The following is a 25,387-nucleotide window of genomic DNA, read 5'->3' on the forward strand; positions in this document are numbered from 1 at the left end:
TATTATTTCGAGAGGTTCAAGTTCATCCTTTGTCCACCACCTTGGTGGAAGCAGGAGGAGGAGTTGCCACGCTGGCACAACCTGAGTGGGCAACGTGACAAGTTTGGGAGTGGGGGAGGGATGTGAACTTTTGACTGGGTGGGAAACTTTGGAAGTATCACATTCGGGTTTCCCACTGTAGGTACCAAAATGTCTCTGACAATAAATTGGAACTTTGAGGAATACTTTGACTTGGACTCCGATTGAAGTTTGGATGCTATCAGGAAGTCTGACAGCATCCTTGCTGCCAAACTTATTTCAAATATGACTGCATCCTCAGTGCCTGCCATGTGCAAAAAAGCAACTAAGAAAATTTGGAGGGAGAGGGGGAATCAGATGAAAGGGTTACATTTTTGGAAGCAACCAAATTAAATGTCATCTGAAACATTCAAATTTAACACGGCATTCTGATTAATTCCAGGAAACCTGGCATGCAGTTCACCTCTTTTGAAAAAGATGACAGCAAAGGGCCTCAAGGGAAGTTCAGAAACATGACTCATCTCAAACCTACTAAACATCTCACGACTCATTTCAAACCTACTAAATAAGTTGTGCATTATTAACTCAAGGAAAAAGGCTACCATTAAATAGTATGGGATAATTTTAGATCTTTCATATGTGTGTGTGACATATTTTTGCTACTAATGAAAAGGAAGGGAGACTAACATAGATCCATTTCAAGCTGGTTTGCTCTCATCAGCTAGCCTTTCCCTCACCGGGATTTGAATCTGGGCAGTCTGCCTGCAAGACAGTTGCTTAATTGTGTGTTTGTGTGTGTGTGTGTGTGTGTGTGTGTGTGTATGCGTATGTATGTATGTGTGTGTTTGTGTGTATACAGACACACATCCCCATACATATACATATATACACACATATAGATACATACATACATACATACATACATACATACATACATACATACACACACACACACACTGTGGTACCTCTACCTACAAACGCCTCTACTTATGAACTTTTCTAGATAAGAACCGGGTGTTCAAGATTTTTTTGCCTCTTCTCAAGAACAATTTTCCATTTACAAACCCAAGCCTCTGAATCTGTAACCGGAAAAGGCAGGGAGGAGTCTCCGTGGGGCCTCTCTAGGAATCTCCTGGGAGGAAACAGGGCCGGAAAAGGTGGGGAGAAGCCTCCGTGGGGCCTCTCTATGAATCTCCTGGGAGGATACAGGGCCTCCACCCTCCCTGTGGTTTTCCCAATCACACACATTATTTGTTTTTACATTGATTCCTATGGGAAAAATTGCTTCTTCTTACAAATGTTTCTACTTAGGAACCTGGTCACGGAACAAATTAAGTTCGTAAGTAGAGGTACCACTGTATATATATCCCAGCAGGTGCCACTACACAGTAATGCAATTAAATGCTGCGGTTAGGATAAGAGAAACAAAATGTGAAAGATTCATGGAACGTGGAAAGAAACTAAGGCTGGGTGTTGTTGTTTTTGCAAATGGTGATGTGTACAAAACAGAAACAAAAGCAAAGAACAAAACATGTAATCCTACTATCCATATTTGTAGTTAACGCCTTCAACAGGTTATGTGTGCTAAAGAATATCTGCAGCATTTCTTCATGCAAACAATTGATTTAATAGGCTCGGACTCAACCCAGACAAGACAGAGTGGCGGTGGGTTATGCCTCCCAAGGACAATGCCATCTGTCTGCCCATCACTCGGGGAGGGGGGGACTTTTGATCCCCTCAGAGAGGGTCCACAACTGACTTTAGAACACCCTGTTTCACCTGTGGCGAGGGAGGCGTTCGCCCAAGTTCGCCTAGTGTGTCAATTGCGGCCTTATCTGGATAGGGAGTCTCTATTCACAGTCACTCATACCCTTATCATCTTGAGGTTCGATTACTGCAATGCTCTCTACATGGGATTACCTTTGAAGAGTGTTCGGAGACTTCAGTCAATAGAGAATGCAGCCGTGCGAGCAATCATGGGCCTCCCGAGATATGCCCATGTCTCTACAGCACTCTGTGTGCTGCACTGGTTGCCAGTTGGTTTCCGAACACAATTTAAAGTGTTGGTTATGACCTATAAAGCATCTTCTGCCCCATACATCCCAGCGACCAAGTCAGGGCCCACAGAGTCGGCCTTCTCCAGGTCCCGTGAGCCAGACAATGTTGTCTGGCAGGGCCTAGGGGAAGGGCCTTCCCTGTGGCTGCCCCAGCCCTTTAGAATGAGCTCCCCCCCAAGATTTGTACTGCCCCCACTCTCCCTGCCTTCTGTAAAGCTTCTGTAAACCCTGAAACTCTGAAACTTGACATCTTGCCCCGCCCAATGAATGAATGTTGGATGTGTAATGTGTGAATCTGTTTATTTAGTTCTAATTGTGGGTTTTTAGTATACTGTTTTTATGTAGATTTCTAACATGTTGTAAGCTGCCTTGAGTCTTAGAAGAGCAGCATAGAAATCGAATGAATGAATGAATGAATGAATGAATGTTTACCATGCCAATATATATAGAAAATTGGCTCAAAAAAGTAGCTAATATACACTAAGTAATTCTGATAGTTGACTATGATTGTAGAATTACACACTAATTCTAGTAATTTCATTTTTAATAAGAGAAGCACTATATGCAGTGAAGTTTTCTTCCAAGAACATGGGAAGGGGAGGGTGAAGTAGGTGGGGCAAGAAATATATAAATAGTTTAAAGAAGAAAACAACATTTCATTTTAAAAAAGCAGTCTCCTTACAGTCTCTCCTGCTGTCCTGCCACCCAGCTCTTCTGTTGACATTTAGACATTTCACTATAATGTTCCAAAAATCAATAGCAATTTATTCCCTCTTTGGACCCTAAGCAACAAAAGTAAATAATATTGTCACCTCCAGTCTGCCTGTAGAACACGGTCACAAAACAGTCCCGCTATTATAATGCAGCCCGAGATGGTCAGCATTCTTTATGCTAGCTCCACTGATTGTATTGGTTTTCATGAAAGACAAATACTTTAGCAAACTAATACAGAGAGGTCAGGTTTTTATTTTGCAGGGTAGCCAAAAGGGAAAAAAAAGTGTTGAGACCAAATTAAGAGAAAAGTTGGGGAACGTTCATTTTCTCTCTATTGATTTTATTAGAGCAAAAATGAGACACAGCCATAGACTCCATGTTGTTTGTTTGTTTGTGTCTGTCTGTCTGTCTGTCTGTCTGTCTGTCTGTCTGTCTATGTAAACACTCTGTGTGTGTGTGTGTTCATGTTCTTTGGGAGTAAGTACAGTGGTACCTCAAGCAAGTTTTGAAGCAATACAGGCAATTTTTATATCTACCTACCTACCTACCTACCTACCTACCTACCTATCTATCTATGTAAATACTCTCTGTGTGTGTGTTCATGTTCTTTGGGAGTAAGTACAGTGGTACCTCTACTTATGAACTTAATTCGTTCCATGACCAGGTTCTTAAGTATAAAAGTTTGTGAGAACAAGCAATTTTTCCCATAGGGATCAATGTAAAAGCAAATAATGTGTGCGATTGGGGGAACCACAGGGACGGTGAGGCCCTGTTTCCTCCCAGGAGATTCCTAGAGAAGCCCCACGGAGACTCCTCCCCACCTTTTCCGGCCCTGCTTCCTCCCAGGAGATTCCTAGAGAGGCCCCACAGAGGCTTCTTCCCCCCTTTTCTGGCCCTGTGTCCTCCCAGGAGATTCCTAGAGAGCCCCCACGGAGACTCCTCCCCACCTTTTCCGGCCCTGTTTCCTTCCAGGAGATTCCTAGAGAGGCCTCACGGAGGCTTTTCCCTGCCTTTTCCGGTTACAGTTTCGGAGGCTCAAGTTTGTAAATGGAAAATGGTTCTTGAGAAGAGGCAAAAAAATCTTGAACACCCCGGTTCTTATCTAGAAAAGTTCGTAAGTAGAGGCGTTTGTAGGTAGCGGTACCACTGCATATGAAGAACATGTACATACTCCAAAATATTTTCAAATTAGGATATCGTTTTTAAAACTTGACCTTCAAACTATCAAATGTTGAGTGGTTGTTTCTTGTAAATCCCTCATGGTGCTGCACAAAGTAAATAAAGGAACTCCTCAACCTAGGACCACAATTGACCCCAAAATGAGCAAAACACTCATTAAATGAGTTTTGTCTCAGTATACCACTATTCTTGCTACAGTCGTTAAATGAATCACTGCAGTTGTTAAGTTAATAATATAGTTGTTAAGAGTATCTGGTTTTTCCATTGAGTTTGCTGGTCAAGAAGATTGCAAAAAAAGTGATCACATGACCCTAAGACATTGAAACCGTCATAAATATGAGTCAGTTACCAAGCATCTGAATTTTAATCATGTGACTATGGGGATGCTGCAATGGCCATAAATGTGAAAAACAGCCATAACTCACTTTTTTTAGGCTGTTGCAACTTCAAACAATCACTAAACAAACTCTTGTAAATCAAAGACTACTTTTAATACTAAATACATATATTTCCCCCCAAGACGTGTCAGCCTATGTTTGATAAGGGAATATAAAAAGCCAATTATTTAGGAAACTGCACAGGTATTCCAGAGCTTGAATTATTGTGCGACTCCTTTCACTATTCATTATTCCTCAGCTAAGTTTACAAAATGTATACTGTACATTCAAAGTGCAATACAATTAGTGGAACTAATAATGAGAAAGGAGTACTGTTTTCAAACAGAGTCATTGGAGGAAAACAGAATGCTGATTAACAAGGTTTAGCCTGATCACGGCACTTTTTTTTTAGTTCTTAAGATACTTCAGTTCCTGAAGAACCTTCTTAATACATCCCCATTCCATATTCCTTTACTCCTCCTCTCTCAACAATACACGTTACTCCGCCAGGCTTGTAATACTGCTTTTTAGACAATTTACAACTACGTCGCCTTCGATCTAACAGTAGTTCATAAAATCATATACCAAAATGTCCTTCCTGTTAGTGACTACTTCACCTTTAACCGCAACAACACACGAGCACGTAATAGATTCAAATTCAACGTAAACCGCTCCAAATCCAACTGCAGAAAATACAACTTCAGCAATAGAGTGATCAACGCCTAGAATGAAATGCCTAACTCTGTGGTTTCTTCCCCAAACCCCAAATTTTTTAACCTCAGATTGTCTACAGTTGACCTCTCCCTATTTGTAAGAGGTTTGTAAGGGGCATACATAAGCACACCATAGCCCCTGTCCTACGGTCCTATTGTCTCCTTTTATCATTACTTTCTACTTCTGTTATGCTTATACAAACTACAATCCTATACTTGTTCGATTAAGTGCTGTTCAGTTCGGGTCGTATGTGACCCGAAGCCAAGTTTGAGTCCCTGTAAAAAATTTTCCCTGCATATCTGAAACTTGAAATTTCATGACTTTTCATAATTTCAGGGGTTCTCTCTATGAGAATTTTTTTTGGGGGTGGGGGGTTTCTTTCTTGCTGAAAAACAAAAAGTCACACTAGTTGTGTTCCCGGGTCACCCTGACCCGGACCGAAAACTCTTCATTTGAAGTGCTTATGTTTGGTCAATTTGAATACTTTTTTCACTTGGAAAGTAGTCTGAACATTTCTGCACACAATGATATGAAAATTGAAATGAAAAAAGTAATTCTTATTGGTTTATTTTGCTGATAGAATGCGTGCCCCCCCCCCCCCGTTTTTGTGAAATATTTTTCAATTTATGGATAGTTTTGCTTGCAAAATGTGTTCAATTTTACTAAAGTTGGTGTGGGATTGGTAGTTTGAACATTTCTGAATATAAGAAAAATATAAATGAACTGAAAGAAATGTTTCTTATTGGTTGTTTACAATCATAAATAAGCCCCCCCCCCCCTTTGGCTGCTTGCAAACATTTTCACTTTATATTTAGGCAAGCTTCAAATCTGAAATATTTTTAATATCTTATGCATTCATTTACTCAATTTAACATTGCTGATCATCAAAACAATATTTTTGGGGTGGTGGCTAATTCTTTTCTGGGCAAAAAACCCCCATCACTTCGAGTCTGTTTCTGTTCGTATATGACCAGACCAAAAATATTTTTTTACGTACTTGAATTTGATCTTTTTGAAAACTTTTTCAACTGGAAAACTAGTTTGAACATTTATGAACATAATGCTATGAAAATTGAACTGAAAAAATTGAGGCTTATATTTTTATTTTTATCAAAAAGCCCCTCCCCCCATTTTGTCTGAATTTTTTTTCAATTTATACTTTTTTTAGGCTACAAATCTCTAAGGAATATTCCCCCAAAAGTTTTGATATACTAAATTGAACAATCCTGAACATAAGAAAAATAGAAATGAACTGGAAAAAATGTTTCTTATTGGTTTATTTTTGCCACAAAAGGGCCAACCCCCCCCCGGCCTTATAAACCTAAAAAAAAAAATCCACGAACACGGGGGGGGCACATTTATGTGCAAAATAAACCAATAAGGATTAATTCTTTCAGTTCAATTTTCATTCCAATGTGTGCAGAAATATTCAAACTTGTTTCCAGGTGAAAAAAGCTTTCAAAAAGACCAAATATAAGTACCTAAAATGATCAATTTGCAGTCCGGGTCAAATAGATCCGGGAACATAAGATTAGGGAGTTTTCTTGAATTGAACAGCAGGGTTAAATACGTATGTAAATACATATATACATACATACATACATACATACATACATACATACATACATACAATATTTCCAGAGGACATTTACTCACTTCTCTTCTTTGCAACTTCAAGTGGTTCAGCACTCAATATTTCTAAACCTTAGTTTTAGCTTTAACATGAAAGCTAAAATAAAACTTCTATTTCAAATTATTATTGAAAAAAATTACATTACAGCTCTCTGCAATTACCTTATTTTGAAAATAGGGAAATAAAGCCCCATGTGCTTTATTGGAATTGATTTAACAGTGAAGTGTAACTAGCCAAAAGATGATGGATACAAAGCTGAATGTTTTGAAAGGAAAGTAATTCAGACTTGGAACTAGACTCTTCTTCCAAGTAGGAAAAGAGAATGGAAGGAATAAATACCGTATATACTCGAGTATAAGCCGAGTTTTTCAGCCCAAAAATGGGCTGAAAAACACAACCTTGGCTTATACTCGGGTCATTGACAAAGTCACCACAAGAGGGCGCCATTGCTTGAGCCAGAGCAAGGAGGCACCAGCTTTTGTCCCCTCTCGCACGCTGTAGGAGCTGTGGGAGGGGTGGGGCTGTTGCCTTCTCTCCCTGGCTCAAACAAAGGAGCCAGCCATGTGCTCCAACCGAGAGGGGAAAAAAGCAATGGAAAGCCGGTGAGGTCATGTGTGTGTGTGTGTGTGTGTGTGTGTGTGTATGCCCCCTCTGCCCCCCCCCACCGTGAAAAAAGCCAGCTACCTCTTGCTGAAACCCAGAGGATTTTTTTTTACTCCCTGTGTGTATTTGTCAACAGGTTTACAGTAACTATTCCTTGCTCTCTCTGCATTGCCCTTAGTTTGATTAAAAAGGCCCCCTGCTGTCAGATTCTCCTCCCCCTCCTTTGAAAGGATTTAAACTGTTTAAAAAATTGTATTTTGTGGTAGTTGCTGTCCTTGCTTGGATAGGAACTAATAATGTGTTATGAGGCAGAGCTAGACAGGAATTCCTAAAGTGTGTTTGTGGATCTTTAAAAGTTGCCTTTTATAAAGTGGGTTTGAGAGCAAGTTTCAATTAACAAGTATGAGGAGAAGCATTTTACATATTTTAAAAATGAGTTTGATTCTAAATAGGACCTGCATATTTAGGATACAAAACCACAAGAGCTGTCTGTGTTTAGCAAGTTTTGCTTGTCTCGCTAGTCTGTCTGTCTCCCTATCTGTCTCCCTGTCTGTCTGTCTGTCTGTCTGTCTATCTATCTGTATCTATTTCTTTCTATCTATCTATCTATCTATCTATCTATCTATCTATCTATCTATCTATCTATCTATCTATCTTTCTATTTTTCTATCTGTCTATCTTTCTATCTATCTATTTTTCTATCTATCTATTTTTCTTTCTTTCTTTCTATCTATCTATCTATCTATCTTTCTATCTGTCTATTTTTCTATATATCTATTTTTCTATCTATCTATTTTTCTTTCTTTCTATCTATCTATCTATCTATCTATCTATCTATCTATCTATCTGTATCTATTTCTATCTATCTATCTATCTATCTATCTATCTTTCTGTCTGTCTGTCTGTCTGTCTGTCTATCTTTCTATCTATCTATCTATCTATCTATCTATCTATCTATCTATCTATCTATCTATCTATCTATCTGGTTTTCTATGCTGATAACCTCACAGCAGCTAATGCTGAAGCTCTTCTTTGGATACACTTATTTATTTGTTTGTTTGTTTGTTTGTTTATTTAATTGGATTTGTATGCCATCCCTCTCCAAGGACTCAGGGTGGCTCACAGCATATATAAAAACAGAACAATAATGTAAATCCAATTAATGATGAGAAGGAATCCAGTTTTGAAGGATTTTAACTCTTAGGTTTTAGCTTTGTTGCTGATCGAGCTACTTTTTTTACTTTTTAATTTATTGTTAATATTGTTAATTTGTTTATCCTCTTTTAAATTTACAGAGCTAGTTTACTAGTTTTCTTTAAAATAAATATTCTAAAACATGTCTCAATTAATGTAATTTTATTGTTTTCCATTTTTATAAGTTACCAGTAGCCACTGCATTTTCTAACCTCGGCTTATACTCGGGTCAATACGTTTTCCCAGTTTTTGTGGCAAAAATTGGTGCCTCGGCTTATACTCGGGTCGGCTTATATTCGAGTATATACGGTAAATGAAATGTGACAGATATTTTACTCTACCAGTATATCCCAGCCCATTATTGCTTCCTGAAATTGTAGGCCAAATTTTCTTTTACATACCACTGCCTATCTGCATAACTGCAGAATCCAGGAGACAATGGCTATCTACTCCTATTGAGCTGACAAAAATATGTAATGATGAAATAAAAGACATTGATAGAAACACTAACATCAATTTATTCTATTTAATCATAAATACATCTTTATTTATAAATTCAACCAACAGTGATGAGCTAATGATGGCAAAATCAAGAATAAGTTTGGATAGAAAAGCTGCTACTGCTGAAAATGCAAAAAGAAAAAAGCCTTACTAGTGATTTACTTTCAATATTTATGAATATCTGATTTGGTTCTGCAGAATCTAGCAAACCAGCCTACCATCTATATTTATCCAGGATTTAAGTATCTTTCTTTTGCTCTTGCATGGTAATCAACTTCTTGCCACTTGCTTTTTAGTCTTGAAGGTGGCTACACTCTATTTTGATACTGCATTGGTTTTGTTTAATCTCTAGCTCTTTATTTCAATTTTGGAAGCTTCAGTCCAGGCCAATTTATAAAATTGAGGTTATTCATAAAATTAGGCAAATATCTTTTACGTAATATTTCTGCTGTACGTTAAAACTAGTTTGGCCAGGATAATCTACGATTTATCTTACTTTATTTCTTTTCACCAATGCCCTAATAAAATATCATATTTAGTGGGAATTGACACCCTTTAAATGAAGACTATTTTTATTAAAAAGTAAAACAAAGAAACAAAGTTCTTTCATCCTTTCTTCAGACATCTGAATCCTAATAAAAGTGATAGGCATTGGATGCAGAGAAAAAAACAAATGGAAGCATTTCGTTGCACAAAAATAATTAAATTATGGGATTCACTGCTTTAGAATAATATAGTGAATAGACCAGTGATTTTCAACCTTTTTTGAGCCATGGCACATTTTTTACATTTACAAAATACTGGGGCAGATTGAGTTTGGGGGGGGGGTGGCTAAAGAAAGTTTGGACAAAAATAATTTCTCTCTCTTCCTCCCTTCTGCTCTATTTCTCTCTCCCTCCCTTCTCTCTCTCTCCATCCCTCTTTCTCTCTTCCTTCCTTCCTCTCTTTTTCGCTCTCTTCCTCCCTCCCTCCCTCCCTCTATGTCTTTCTCTCTCCCACCTTCCCTCCCTCTCTTTCTCTCTCTCTCTTTCTTTCTTTCTCTCTCTCTCTTTCTCTCTCTATTGCTTTCTTTCTCTCTCTTGTTCTCTTTCTCTCTCTCTTGCTTACTTTCTTTCTTTCTCTCTCTCTTGCTTTCTTTCTCTCTCTCATTTTCTTTCTCTCTTGCTTTCTTTCTCTCCCTCTTTCTTCCTTTCTCTCTCTCTCTCTCTTTCTTCCTTTCTCTCTCTCTTTTTTTCTTTCTCTCTCTGAGCTTCGCGGCACACCTGACCATGTCTCACGGCACACTAGTGTGCCACGGCACACTGGTTGAAAAACACTGGAATAGACAACCCCATGGAGAAGAAAAGAAGACAGTTATCTTCAAAGCATCTATTAATTTCTCACTTATCTTTCTTGGATACATGAAGCAGCTGATTTGAGCAAACTGAGTAGAACACCTTCTATACGTACAGTAGATTTTTAACACAAATTTAAAGAAAAAGCATCTGAAATAGTCAGCCCAAACTAGTTTTGCTATGTATCTGTATTTCTCTGGACATTTCATGACAGCTGTAGTCATACTCAATCTGACCAAGAGGAAAAATCATTCTGAAAACATCAGGTCTGATGACAGTCACTGGAAAAGGGACAGCAATTCCCATTTTACTCTCTGGGCAACATGTCTCTTCTCTGCGGCCTCTTGACCTGTAAGCCAAATGAAAAAAGCATGGCTGGAAAGAGATAGAGAGAGGAGAGGGAGGGGGAGGGAGGGAGAAAGAGGGAGGGAAGGAGAGGGAGGTTGCGCATTTTGAGGGCTAGCGAACAAGTCCACAGACAGATGGCCGAATATTTCCACGATCTGGCTGAAAAGAGTTCAGTGGAGTTGCCATTCAGACTGGTCAAGCGTTGTCCTGCTCAACCAGTCAACCTGGGTGTTGGGTTACTCCCAAAATGTGGTCCGCCTGCAAGGAACGCATTTGAATCTGCGCCCAGGTGTATAATCTCTGTGCTTTGCGCATCAACACTCTGGAGCGTGTGCCTCCCCTTTCCTGTTCACATGTGTCTTTGCTGTGACCTTGTCCGTCAATAGAAGGACATGGTGGTCTGAGAGATCCTGTTGGAAATGGTGGAGCGCCAGGTGAGCTGCTCTTAGCTCCAGCTAATTGATGTCATTGAGAATATCTTGCTCCAACCAATGACCCCAACGGAGTGGCCATGTTAAGGGCCCGGAATGGAGCTGGGTCCAGGGCAAAATGGAGAGGCATGATATAATTTTGCCTACGAACTAGGAAAGAAGTAGTAGAGGCTAATGATCGCACCTGCTGTATCATCTCCCTTACACTGTCTCTGTGTTCCTGTGAGTGGAAGACTAGTGAGGACAGGGTGTCAATTACTGCCGCTAAATGGGTCAGTCTGCTGGATGGGGTACAGTCACTTTTCCCCCAATTTATGGAGTCTGGACTGTAAAACTGAGACCCCACTCCACCTGCACTGATGGTGAGGCCTGAATTAGCATGTCATCCAGGTAACACTGCAGGCGGATAGGCCTGGTGCGGAGGTGTGCTGCTGTAACATCCAGGAGCTTAGTAAAAACCCTTGGAGCTGAGGACAGTCCGAAGGGAAGAGCCCTGTACTGCCAATGGTGGCCAGCATAAATGAACCTGAGGAACCGTCTGTGGGCCGGCCTGATGGGCATGTGGAGATATGCCTCCTTTAGGCCTATGGAGGCCATAATGTCTCCTTTCCTGATGCAACCCAGGATCGAAAGCAGGCATTGCATTTTGAACCTCCTGCAAAATTAGTATAAATCATACTAATTTTAGAAATGGAAAATCATTATGATTGAGGTGATAAATAAATGCTAAAAGTAAATGAGTAACTAGTTAAATAATTAGATATTCATAATAATTATTCATAATAATTAGAGATACTGAAACAGCCTTGAAAAAGCTGCTACTCTGTGAAGGTAAGTTAGCTAGGCTACCCGAAAATGACCTTCAGAGCCCCCCTCAGATTTCCAAGGGGCAAACATGAAAGGCAATGATCCCTGAGGTAATTCGATAGTAATCCCTTAGTAGCTTTGGGAATAAAACCAGCAGGAGTGCAATTTATTAAGAGAAAATGCCCTTAGGGGAAATAAGACAAAGTCAAAACTAGGAACATTTGGATAATAAAAATATTCTATGAACTGTTTAAGAAGCAAAATTGTGATACCATTACAAACAAGGGACTGTATTGTATCTCCCCATTTCTTCAGCCAAATATCATTTGCTGTATTTCCAATGCAAAGATTTTTAGAAGCCTGCCAGGCTTACATGTTCTTACACATAGGATAATTGACAGCAGTGTATTTGCTCCTATCAAACCTGGGAGACAATTATTTTTGTTTTTTAAATGCCACTTTCTGCAGAGATGTCCATGACTATCAGCTGATTTTACCCAATAAACCAACTACATTTTCCAGAAATATTCCCCCCAAAAAGAGCTAAAGATGAGCAGTTGCTAAAAAGTTGTGATCTAGGCATGGACCATACTATTATAGCTTGCCTAGCTAGAAAGGAAGAAGCTGGTGGTGTCATATAAAACTTAGCAAATGTTGTGCAAGGGCTGGTGAGAAATTAGGTATTTTCTGGATGATATTCTCCATGCCAAAAATATAAATGTAATAAATATATATTAAGATTTGATCTAGATAATGAGTTTGTACACTGCCAGAGCCACCAATAAGAATATTTAATTGAGTTATTAGTAGTTAAGTTTAAGCATGCTGCACAAATAGGTCCAGTATTTTCTGTATTCTTTCCAAAGTCTTTTTACAATACACACTTGCTGAATCTCTGTAATGAGCAATTTATTAATATGAATATATATAAATTTTAAAATACAGTTATCTTGAGTGATGGTTGCAATACAATTTTCTTTTGAGAATGTCTGCTCTCTGTTCTTTTTCTCTTTTTCAAAGAGAGTGGAGTAAGAATAACTCTAATCGTTTACTTTGGAAAAGATAACAGGAGTTATTTGTCAACACCAAGCCTCCTGCAATTTAAGAAATGAGAGTTTAAAGCAGCAAAGACTCTTGGGCTGCCTGAAAGGCTAACATATTTATTATCTCAGAAGCTTTTGTGGGTCACTGTTCACTTCATCAGATACACAGAAAACTGTCTTAAGAAAAGTGTATCTTTCTCTGCACAATATTCTATGCATTTGATGAATTGTCTGTGAACCACAAAAAAGTTTCTTCGGTAAAAAAAAAATTCTGGTCTTTAAGATGTTCACAAAACAGTTGTGGTGCTGCATCTAGCTCACATGACAAGCCAATGAGGACTAGAATCTTTCTGGAAGAAATAATCTTGACACTGTACAAACCCAATTCTTCCTTCCAAGCTTAGTTTGATAAGCACATTTAAAAAAGAAGAGGATGGGAAGAGAACATGAAATCGATCCAAGTATTAATTCAGACATAAAAGAATAGACATGGAAGCTGCTCATCGGGAAGAGGAACATCAAAATGAGGGTTGTAGCATCTTCATCTGTCAGTAGCACTGTCAAGTGGAATAGATCCCAATAAAAACTAATTTTGTGAAAAGAAGAGCTAGGTGACTTAGTATCTAATTGCTGTTGTGACTACCACCCATATTGGGGAGGGGGGTTGGGGGGCGTTGCAGATGCATGGAGCAAACTTTCAGTTTTTATAGTTTCTTTGCAGAGGGTTATTGCCCTGTCAGAATACATTACAGTTTAGACTTTTATTAAACTTGTTTCAAGGAACAAATAGATGCGGTTTTAGCACCAAACTATAAACAATACAATGTAAAAAAGTAATACATGCTCATACCCCAAAACTATACACCTAATGGTAGTAGAATACACCACTTTATTTAGAGTTTGGGAGAGCAGCATAAAAATTATCTACCATAGATATTATTCTATCATCAAAGCCATGCAGCAAAGTGCTAAAATTCCAGGTACATCAAATATGAAAACAGCTTCTTGCATTACAGAACATTTTAAATTGCTCTCTATGGCAGCTGCTCTGAAGCAACCATTTGCACTCCCTGGGTAAGATTGCAGGATTTTCTCTCCTGAAAAGAAGCGAATACATCAAAATGCAACCATTTGTGCCTATGCTTCAGCCGTTAGTTTCAGTAGTTTAAGAGTTTCTAGCACAAAGAACCAAACATCAAGACAGCTTACGAATTTGTTTGTTTGTTTGTTTGTTTGTTTGTTTGTTTGTTTGTTTGTTTGTTTGTTTGTTTGATTGATTGATTGATTGATTGACTGACTGATTGATTGATTTCTATGCTGCCCTTCTCCACAGACTCAGAATGGCTCAAAACAAAAATAAATAAATACAATAACACAATATGGAAGAAATCTAAACTTAAAAATCAGATCTAAAACCCCAGTTCATTAAAACAATCATCCACATCCATCCATATACATTCTAATAGTTGGCCGAAGCTACTATAGGTGTAACACTTAACGGCCCCAGGCTTGCCAGCAGGAGTGTCAAACTCGTGGTTCATGGGCCAGATGCATCACACGCTGGCCACATTCATGACCAATTCAGCAAAGAAAAAAAATGTGATATGTCATATGACGACACCATGACAACATGAGTTTGACACCTCTGCTCTATTGTATCTGAGATTAGTTTTAAATAATAATAAAGGCCCACCAGACATTACAAATTATTCACATTCAAGGAAAAAGATCAGGAGGAAACTTTCTTAAGGAACTGGGAATAGTTTCCAGGAACATTTACTCTGTAATGATTTTAAACATTGTTTGTACTAAGTCTGGCTTAATATGCTACTTTAGCATGGTTACAAATGAGATTTGCACCTTGCAAATCAGATTTGCACCCTGCACTAAGCCAAAATAAACTGTGGCTTAATATAGTGTATGAATCGTATTATTTATAAACTGAGATTATATTTATTTATTTATTTTATTTTATTTTTTAAGCTACCGGTAAGGTTTTGGAGGTTTGGTGACAAAACCACAGTCAGGTAGTGATTTCCAGGCATTAACCACTCTGTTGCTAAAGTCGTATTTTCTACAGTCAAGTTTGATGGGATGAATGTAGATGAGTGTTTTTAATTATCAGAGTTTTAGATTCATTTTAGGTTTTGGATTTCTGATATGCTTTGTTTTTGTATTTTGTATTTATCTTGTAATGAGCCACCCTGAGTCTGTGGATAAGAATGGCACAGAAGTCCAATTAAATAATTAATTAACAGACAGACGGATAGACAGATAGATGGAAAGATATCTTGTGAGAGGAGATTTTGGTGATTTTTGCTTCCGCACATGCGGAAGAATAGTGTCCCTTTCAACAGATAATGAATGGGTTTTGTTCCTGAAAAAGATTAGCCTCAATATGAATAATATCCCACTGAACTTGTCAATGCAGTAGGCCAAGGAAAGGAATAAGAAAGTAATTCTGCATATAATAGTATCATGAAAGTCTTAAAGATTAGGATTAGTGTTAGCCGATTTTTGAAAGGGGGAAAAAAGTAACAAGGAAGTAGCAAGGCTTTTATTGATATCTACTACTGAAATATGCAAAAGTAAATACACAACAGGATTGTCATCTAAACTGCACAGAAATCAATAGGATAAAATTAAGCCTCTGCAGAAGTCCCTTATTAATTTCACTGAGACTTACATTCCAGATGTCATAAAACACTACGCCAGAAATTAGGAAAAGATATTAAAATAAAATATTAAGATTTCTCCAAAGAGAGTCTGAAACCACTAATTTAAAAGATACGATAGCAAGAAATTCCAAAGGAGTTTTTTTCCAAAAGATAAAAGAACTTCTTTGGGGAGGGTGGTGTTTTTTCTTTGAAAATGTTTCCCTTCTCATCCAAGAAGCTTTCTTCAGTTCTAACTTAGAACTGAAGAAACTTCTTAGATGAGAAGCGAAACATTTTCAAAGAAATAAAGTAAACAAGAAAGTCCAGTTGCCTTTTGGGGAAAAAGAACCATTGGGACAGCCATGATCTAGATGATTGAAAATTTCCCATAGACATTTGCAATAGCAAGACAGATTTTTTGAGACCCTTCCCAAAGACAAAAAGCAATTTTAAAAACTCAACATTTTGCAAGATGTGGCAAAACAAATGCCCTGCTAACTGCAATTCCTGTGGCCATTCAAAAAATAGATAGTGGTATATTTTCTCCTCCAAATTACTATAACCAGGTGAGAAATGCCTTTGGCCTATAATATGATCGTGCGTCTATAGCTAAACTGAAAATAAAAATTGTAATCTAAAATGCTACAATCAATGAGTTGTATTAAATGATGTTAGTCCCTTAATAAAACCTGCTTCTGTAGTGATTCCCATTCCATCTGCATCTTAGCAATATTCTGGAATAGTCCTGAACCATCAGAAATACATCTCAGCAGCATAGAAGATACCAGGAAGAGAAGTGGAATAAGGTCACGGATACCCAAAGTATACCCCAAGCATACAGACAGATGAATGGGCTTCTGGTATGAAGTGAAGGACTAATTGCTTGTCCACTGCGGTAGCTTTGGAAATGTTTATTAAGATACAAATCATTATTCTCCAGGCTGATGCAGCTTCAAACCAGGCTCAGATCTCCCACAGGGGAGACAATAAATAGACCTGATTAATACTGCAGACAATGAGGAATAAATCCTAGCCAGCAGTCATAAATTTGGAGATTATTCTGAATGCCTGAAACATGTGAAATAATGTGGGACTGCATTTGCATCTGCAAAGAATGTTACCCTGCACGTTAAGGAAACCCTTAAGATCCCAAATTAGACAGGTGGACATCTGGGTCAAACCAAACATGGGGGTATTATTTTAGAAACTGAGCCTCTTTCATTGGCCTTGGGGTTGCTTAGGGAATTTGCTGTATAAAACACTCCGCTCCCATCAGCCATTGCCAAGGGACAACAGAAGCCTCCACAGCAACCCATGGTAATGTCACTATGTAAATGCTGCAAGCTTATACTTATGTCTTAATGAGTGACACAAGTATGCAAGTCCCCCCTTATAGCCCACCCTCATAGGCAGCCATGGGCCACACATCATTCTGACCGCATCCATGTCATGTCTGGCCCCATCCATCAAGTGCCAGGAAGTACTTGAGACAGGGCATTATACAAAGTAGAGCTCTGGGCAGGGAAGGTCAGCTTAATTTGACCTGTATATAAATGCCATCACAATATTCATTCTATTATGGCCTTGAAGAACTGACCTCTTTCCTTCTTTTTCTCCTGCTTCTCATCCCTTATGCACCTTTCTCTTTTAATTAACGCAAGTGGCTCGGGGAAAAATCAGTCTGAAAATCAGGGGAGCGGGCAGAGGGAGAGAAATGCAGCAAATAAAAAATAAATAAAACAATGAGAACTGCAGGCAAGTTCTACACTGACCATTCAAACTGAGTAAGGCAATCAGCATATTTTTTCTCTGCTTCAGTGCCAAGCCTGAATATGATAAGAAAACTAATGAGCCAGCTCTACTAAGCAAAACTGGTTACAAATGAGATATGCAGGTGGATGCACGCCAGTGTGTCTGCATACTAGATTTATAATGTCTAATGTTCTTGTACAGTTAAAATCCAAATTCTCCTCAGAAGACCTTTTAGTATCACCTAATTTTATTCTGGTGTTGGAGAAGACCAGGGGTGGGTTCCACTTACCTTGGCCACCGGTTTGCATCGTGACATTTCGTGTACGCATGGGAGGGAGCAAGTTTGCATTCCTTCATGCAATTCTGCTCCCGCGCATGCTTAGTTAACGATAATCAGCCTGAAACTCAGCTGAGGCTTCGGGCAAAGGAATAAAAGTAAGTATAAACCCTGGGACGGGCGGGAGGCCCCTTTTTTAAGCAGTGGAAAAATCTTCCAAACAGTAAAAAATTCTGAAAAAAAATTCCCCAAAAGACTGGAACTGACCAAACCGGATTCATGACACCATTGTGACATCACCAGTGGCTCACTACCAGTTCGGCAGGAACCCACCCCTGGAGAATACTCTTCAGAGTCCCCTGGACTGCAAGCAGATCAAACCAGTCAATTCTAAAAGAAGTCACCCCTCACTGTTCTTTGGAAAGGAAGAGATGCTGAAGCTCAAATACAGTGGTACCTCTACTTAGGAACGTCTCTACTTAAGAACTTTTCTAGATAAGAACTGGGTGTTCAAGATTTTTTTGCCTCTACTTAAGAACCATTTTCTACTTAAGAACCTGAGCCTGGAAAAATTTCCCAGGAAATTTGAGAGCGGCAAAAAGGCCCGACCATTTTCCTGCCATTGTCCACATCTTGGGCTTTTCTGGGCTGCCAGAGGAGCCTTTCGGTGGCGTTTAAGGAGGTTTTGGCAGCCCAGAGCGAACGGAGCATTTTCCTTTCTCTTGGCGCCGCCTCACAGTCCCTCTTTTTTTGACTCTCCTCCTCCTCTTCTTCCTCCTCCTCCTCCCACCCAAATTCCGAGCTTTTATTTCTTTCCTAATGGGTTTGCACACATTATTTGCTTTTACATTAATTCCTATGGGAAAAATTGCTTCTACTTAAGAACTTTTCTACTTAAGAACTTGGTCACGGAACGAATTAAGTTCTTAAGTAGAGGTACCACTGTACTTTGGCCACCTAATAAGAAAAGAGGAATAATTGGAAAAGGCCGTATTGGGTTCTTGGCTGGATGGTGGAGGACGGCGTTCCAGTAGGAAAAATGGAGTTGCATAAGGAGCTCTACATTCCTGATGCACACACGAGGAAGATTTGGCTTCTGTGCATGCGCAGGAAGCCAATTCTCATACGAGGACACTTGCCCGTGAGAGATTTCACCAATTTTTGACGTTTGTTTGCTTCACGGAAGCAAAAAAATCCCACTGAAAATTGGCAAAATCTCACTCACGCAAGCATCCTCTGTGCTTGCACAGAAGCCACATCTGACATGAGTGCATGTGCATGTAACCACACTGGTCACAGCGGCAACAGGGAACACCCGCCTGGAGAAAGCCCTGGTGTTGGAAAAGAATGAAGGGGAAAGGAGAAGGGGATAGCAGAGGAAAAGATGGTCAGATAGTTTCATCAACGTAATGGGCATGAGCTTAGGCAGATTCCGGATTATTATTGTTGTTGTTGTTGTTGTTGTTATTATTATTATTATTATTATTATTATTATTATTATTATTTATTAGATTTGTATGCTGCCCCTCTCCGTAGACTCGGGGCGGCTCACTGGCGGATGACAGTAGAGGACAGGTGAGACTGGTATATTATGGTTTGTGAAGTCCCAAGAAGTTGGACTTGACTTAGAAGCTGAACAAGTTTTATTTTTTGTGGCCCCCATAGCCCTGAGCATAGTTCCCTCTAAGCTGAGCAGTGAGCCATGGCTCACTTAAAAATCATCATCAACTCAGAGTTTTCCAAACCTGCCCAGAAGCCGAGAGGGAAAAAGTGAGAGGGAAGGAGAGAGAGAGGAAGAGAGGAAGAGAGAGAAACAGATAGAAAAAAGAGAGGAAGGAAAAGAGAAAAAAAAAGAATGGGAGTAAGGAAGAGAGAAAGAAAATCAAAATCTAGTTTGAAACTAGCTCAACTATTTAAGTGGCATTTTGATATTGATAGAGTTGCCCTATTATGAGCTCACTGTTATAGACACACAGTACAGTATTTTATTTTGAAATTCTCTGAGGCAAAACAGGGTGGGGGTTTTGTTTGTTTGTTTGTTTGTTTGTTTATTTATTTATTTATTATTTCTGTGTCGCCCAGTCCCAAAGGGACTGCCGCTCAGACACTATACTTTTCCGCCCACCCCAAAAAAAAATTAGAGGGAACACTGGCCCTGAGTACAACTGAAACCTGGGTTAACACAGCCAAGTTCGATCCCAGTCCTGCTTGTGCTCATTCAAAGCAAAAAGCGGCACATGTGCAATGCTCCTCCACCTCCTTTTCGTATTAACTATCCTTACTTACCAGACTGCTGGTAAATGCCAAAGATGAACACTCCCCTTGTCCATTATATACTGCTCAAAAAAATAAAGGGAACACTCAAAGAACACATCCAAGATCTGAATGAATGAAATAGTCTCACTGAATCCTTTGTTCTGTACAAAGTTGAATGTGCACAACAGCATGTGAAATTGATTGGCAATCAGTGTTGCTTCCTAAGTGGACAGTTTGATTTCATAGAAGTTTGATTTACCTGTTTGTTTGTTACTTGGAGTTATATTGTGTTGTTTAAGTGTTCCCTTTATTTTTTTGAGCAGTGTAATAACTAGTTCATGCTATGAGATTGCTGTAGCTTCCAAAGCCAGCCTCAGTGCATGGACATAAATATCAAATTGTTAGGAATGACTGAAGCTAGATAAAGCTACTTACATCTTATCCTCTAAATTTGGAGTCACTTTTTATCTTTTCAGTGAAAATAAATTAGAAATGCTTAATGGAAGAGATTATCATCGGAATAACACTTTCAAACTTGAAGTTTCCCCTTTCTGAATTGATTCTATATACTTTTTCAGTCCTCGGAGATGCATTCTTAAGTCATCCTCCTTCCCTTTCGTGTTAACAAGCAAGGGCTATGCAGGAGGAAGGGCTGTATGTGTGTCTTTTAATGCTCCCAATTCATCAAGTCAGGGAAAGTACAAGGGTTTTCACCAAGTACATGATCTTTAATGCCTCAGGGGATATAAGGCCACATTAAACTTGTCCAATTATTAATAATTCAGGGCAGCCTCCTTTGTGAATGACAGGGGCATCTCTCTTGGCACACCGGTCTAACTAAAAGAAGAGGCATACCAAACAAACAAGTAACAGCATTCCAAAAAATCCCAGGGCTCAGATCGCCCTGAAGTGCTGCAATTTATTCTTTGCAATGCATTGTGTCAGTGATCACCTAGACTTTACAAAAGTTCCACGTTTTCTTGTTGAGAATCTGTGACATTGAAGAGAATTCCTGGGCATGTTTTGCAGCCGGTAGGGTGCCTATAGTGCAAGGCCATTACTCAGCGCCAATATCCAACTCCTTTACAACAACACACAATTAAGTCATGCTTACTGCAATAAGCTTCCCAAGAATTTAAGAATTTTTTTAAAACTGACAAGTATTTTATCACACAGAGCGGCAAGTATTTAAAGTTAACTAAATAAAAAATACATTACCTTATTCATTTTCAGGATTTTCTTACAAGGTCCATTTTCTTACAAGGTTAGTATACTACAATGGCTTCATTACCTGAGTCTTGAAAACATGCCTACTTGTGCTATTTTTTGAAAACCTCCTCCCTTGATCCTTCTGTTTGCTTTTATTTTTTTATTTACTAAATGTGTTATTATTGTTATATTTTATTCATTAAACAAGAAACTCAATCAACTCAATGTTGAAAAATACATGTACATCAAAAATACCATTGACTGGTGCTAATGGTTGATACAGGTTGCTGACAGCGTCCTAGGTATCAAACAAGTTACCTTCTTAAGATGTACGATGTTCCAAGTAGCATAGTTTTTTGCAGTCCCACTGGAGTTATTGCACGAAGCTGCAAATTCTTGATGTATTTTATAAAATTCTTGGACATGATACCAAGTCCTTCGATGACAATGGGTATCATTGTTACATGTTTAATCTATAATAGCATAGTTTCGATGGCCAGGTTGCGATATAATAATCCGGAAGCAAAATGGCTTTTCCCAAGGTCAAAAACCAGCTGGAGTTGACACAGGGTAAAGTCTCACATGGCCTCCAATATGGTTCCGCGTGCCATAGGTTCGCCATCACAGACCTATACTATTGCCAGCCATTTTTCTTATATTCTAGAGCAGTCCCTCCCCCCCCCCAATGAGCTCTTCATTCTAATATTGTTTGCAATTTACTTTTGTAACTTATCAAAATATTGTAATTGCTGTGCCTTTTTGGATGACTTATTCTACCTGGCATCTATTCCTTGCAAAAGTGATGTGCTTTTCCCCATTGGTTCATGCAAGTGTTGAAGAGTTGAAGACGCAAGACTGACCCTGTGCCACCCTACTGTGTATCTCATTCATGTTTAATGAGAAACCAATTTGCCAAAGTTGCACTGTTTTTATTGGTTTCTAATTATTATAAGCTGCCTACTGTCACTCCAGGTGGAATGAGTGAATTCAAATTAAACAAATAAATATTTCTAGACAAATCATTTTATAATAGAAATTGCATAAGATTTCACAAATCCCAGATCATTTTAATTAATTAATTGAATCTGGGTTGCTTTGGCCCCATTTTGGATAGTGACTTTTTGGAGAAAATATTTAAAACTTATTAATTAACTCACCATATGGATGAACCATACAATATTAATGTTCCTGTAATTTTGTTGTTAAATTTGAAATGTTAAAATGTTAAGAAAAGACTGATAACCCATAAGGATAGTAAACTCACTTTTCCCTTTTGAGAGATTCATTTTTTAGGGTGGAATCACAGTCTAACATCAAAATGGCCACCCTTAATTCACTATCAGCAGAACAGAGTCAGGAAAATGAAGATGACAAAATGTAGCATGGGTTTACTCAATTTCTTTCTCAACAAGAGGATAACAAAAGGAAAAAAATTGGCTTGCCACTTAATCCAAATTGAGAAATCTTAATAGATAACCAAACAAATACAGAAAATCTCAACTCTTCATTTTTTTCTCTTTCTTTATATCTAAAGGAAAATGAATACCACAGACAGAAAGAACACAACAGTGAAAGTCACAAATGATATAGTAAAGGAACTTCTAGCTAAGGATCTTCAAATTTCCAGGTCTTGATAAAATGTGTCCCAGAATAAAGAACTGGCTGAAAAGGGGTGTTGGTTCTTACCTGATACACCCTTTTTCTGAGGATCGAAGCAAGAGTCCAGGATGGGTTACTCCAGCTCCATAGGTTTATGGACTGGGTTGAATTTTATGAGGATCTGCCTCCCTGATGACATTTCCTCCATCTACAACAAGTCCGAAGCGAATGGTGCAAGCTCCCAGTAGAATCCATGAACCATGGCCAGAAAATCCCGAGAAGTGTGCAGAAATGCAAAACACCAAATCCCCCCTGGTGGCAAGCCAAAACCAGACATAAGGGTGGGACTGGTCTCTTTTTTCGATCCTCAGAAAAAGGGTGTATCAGGTAAGAAACAACACTCCTTTTCCCTCACATCGAAGGAACAATACAGGATGGGACACTCCAAATGTAAAAAGTCCAGTAGGGAAGGCAAATACTATTCACAGCTCCTCGGTTCCTCCAGTACCCACTGCAGCACCCGTTAGCCGAAAGCCACATCAGGAGAGGCAAACTAGTCAATCTAGTAACATTCTTCAACACTCCGTGGCTTGCATTGGCTGCCGATCAGTTTCCGGTCACAATTCAAAGTGTTGGTCATGACCTTTAAAGCCCTACATGGCAATGGACCAGATTACCTCCAGAACGGCCTGCTACTGCACGAATCCCAGCGACCGATAAGGTCCCACAGAGTTGGCCTTCTCCGGGTCCCGTCGACTAAACAATGTTGTTTGGCGGGCCCCAGGGGAAGAGCCTTCTCTGTGGTGGCCCTGGCCCTCTGGAACCAACTCCCCCCGGAGATTAGAACTGCCCCCACCCTCCCTGTCTTTCGTAAACTACTCAAGACTCATTTATACCGCCAGGCATGGGAGAGTTGAGATAGCTCTTCCTCCTAGGCCATTACAAGTTATGCATGGTATGTTTGTGTGTATGTTTGGTTTTATAATAGGGATTTTTAGTTGTTTTTATTATTGGATTGTACATGTTGAGTTTATTATTGTTGTTAGCCGCCCCGAGTCTGCGGAGAGGGGTGGTATACAAATCCAATAAATTATTATTATTATTATATGAAGGGAGAAATCAATGTCCATCTCACCGCACGGCAGATCTCCTCAACCATAGCATGTGTAGTCCACACAGCCGTGGTAGCCGCACTCCTTGAGGCACCGGAAGAGACTGTGACTCGTATGCTTTAGCGATGCAGGCCCAAAGCCACCTTTGGAAGGCGAAACCTTGTGGTCAAGCCACTACCACTAGGCTGCTGAGTACTGGCAGATGAGTACCACTGGCACCTAATAATGTCCAGGAACATGGGGATCAGGATGGAATCAGGTGCCACCTCCTGTTCAGAAAAAAAGAAAGTCCTACTCCCCAGGGCCCTGCAGGTGCAGATGGTCATTAGAATCAGATCCCAGGCAGGCAGTAGCCCGAACCAGGAGCTGCTTAAACAGGGCTGGACCAAACAACTCCTTAAAGGATGGTTTAGTTGATAGTTCCAGATTCAGGTCTGAATAGTCCTCCTTCCTACAGCTCTCCTTCTGAAAGGGAAACCTGGCTGGCATCTGAATGATCAGCAGCATAGGTCCCTGGACTATACTGCTCAAAAAAAATAAAGGAATAACACTTCCTAGATCCGAATGAATGAAACATTCTCACTGAATACTTTGTTCTGTAAAAATAACACTTCCTAGATCTGAATGAATGAAACATTCTCACTGAATACTTTGTTTTGTACAAAGTCGAATGTGCACAGCAGCATGTGAAATTGATTGGCAATCAGTGTTGCTTCCTAAGTGGACAGTTTGATTTCACAGAAGTTTGATTTAGTTGGAGTTATATTGTGTGGTTTAAGTGTTCCCTTTATTTTTTCGAGCAGTGTATATTTCCCCTCTGCTTGCCCCAATGGGGCCTCATACACCCCTGGTGTATTTATATAGCTGCTTTTGGGTTCAGTCTTTGTTGGAGACTTAGTTTATGGCTCCTGTTTATGTACTCGTGAACCCTTGACCCATGGACTCTCCAACTAGGCACTCTTGATATCTGGAATGAACATGGACCGCTCTGTTGTTGTTTAAACTTCAAATTGACTTATTCAGGCAAACCCTCTTTCCACAGATCCTGATTTAAGACCTTATATCATGGAATTATCTGCTTAACTCCATAGCAACTATGTCTGTACTTGTGTCTCTGCAAACCCGAAACAGAACTTGAGTGTATTAGTGTCCATTGGGGTCACTATATCTTACTATTTGAAATTTTGCTAATGATATGATGTCAGCCCTATGAGGCAGATCTGACCAAGAAATAACTGCTGGAAGACTAAAGGCAAGTTTTATTTGAAGTGACTGTAGTAATGTAATTTTGAAAGTCAGATCATGCTCCCTCTTCTCTTTCCTAACATTATGCTTTAGGGAGGTATCTGTCTGCAGTGTTTTCATGCACTTTCTCCATGTCCAGGATTTAATCTATGTTTTTTCTTCTCATCTTTTTGGTAATGGTTCTTGTCTCCCTCAAAGCCATCTCCATATTTGGATAATAGGATTGATGGAATGTGTGTAAACCTAGCAGTTGATATAAACATCTAGAAGTCTGGATGACATCCACTATGAAAGAATGAGAGGGCAATCTAGTCTGGGCAGGTTGGG

The 25,387-nt window shown here is 39.3% G+C and overlaps 1 protein-coding gene across 2 annotated transcripts in view; it reads right to left on the reverse strand.

Moving 5' to 3' along the window:
- Positions 1-25,387, reverse strand: part of PRKN (parkin RBR E3 ubiquitin protein ligase) — an 890,155-nt gene that overhangs the window by 836,973 nt on the left and 27,795 nt on the right. The gene's annotated exons all lie outside the window — the stretch shown is intronic.

The sequence above is a fragment of the Erythrolamprus reginae genome, chromosome 1 (assembly GCF_031021105.1).
Source record: "Erythrolamprus reginae isolate rEryReg1 chromosome 1, rEryReg1.hap1, whole genome shotgun sequence".
Classification (NCBI taxonomy): Eukaryota; Metazoa; Chordata; class Lepidosauria; order Squamata; family Dipsadidae; genus Erythrolamprus; species Erythrolamprus reginae.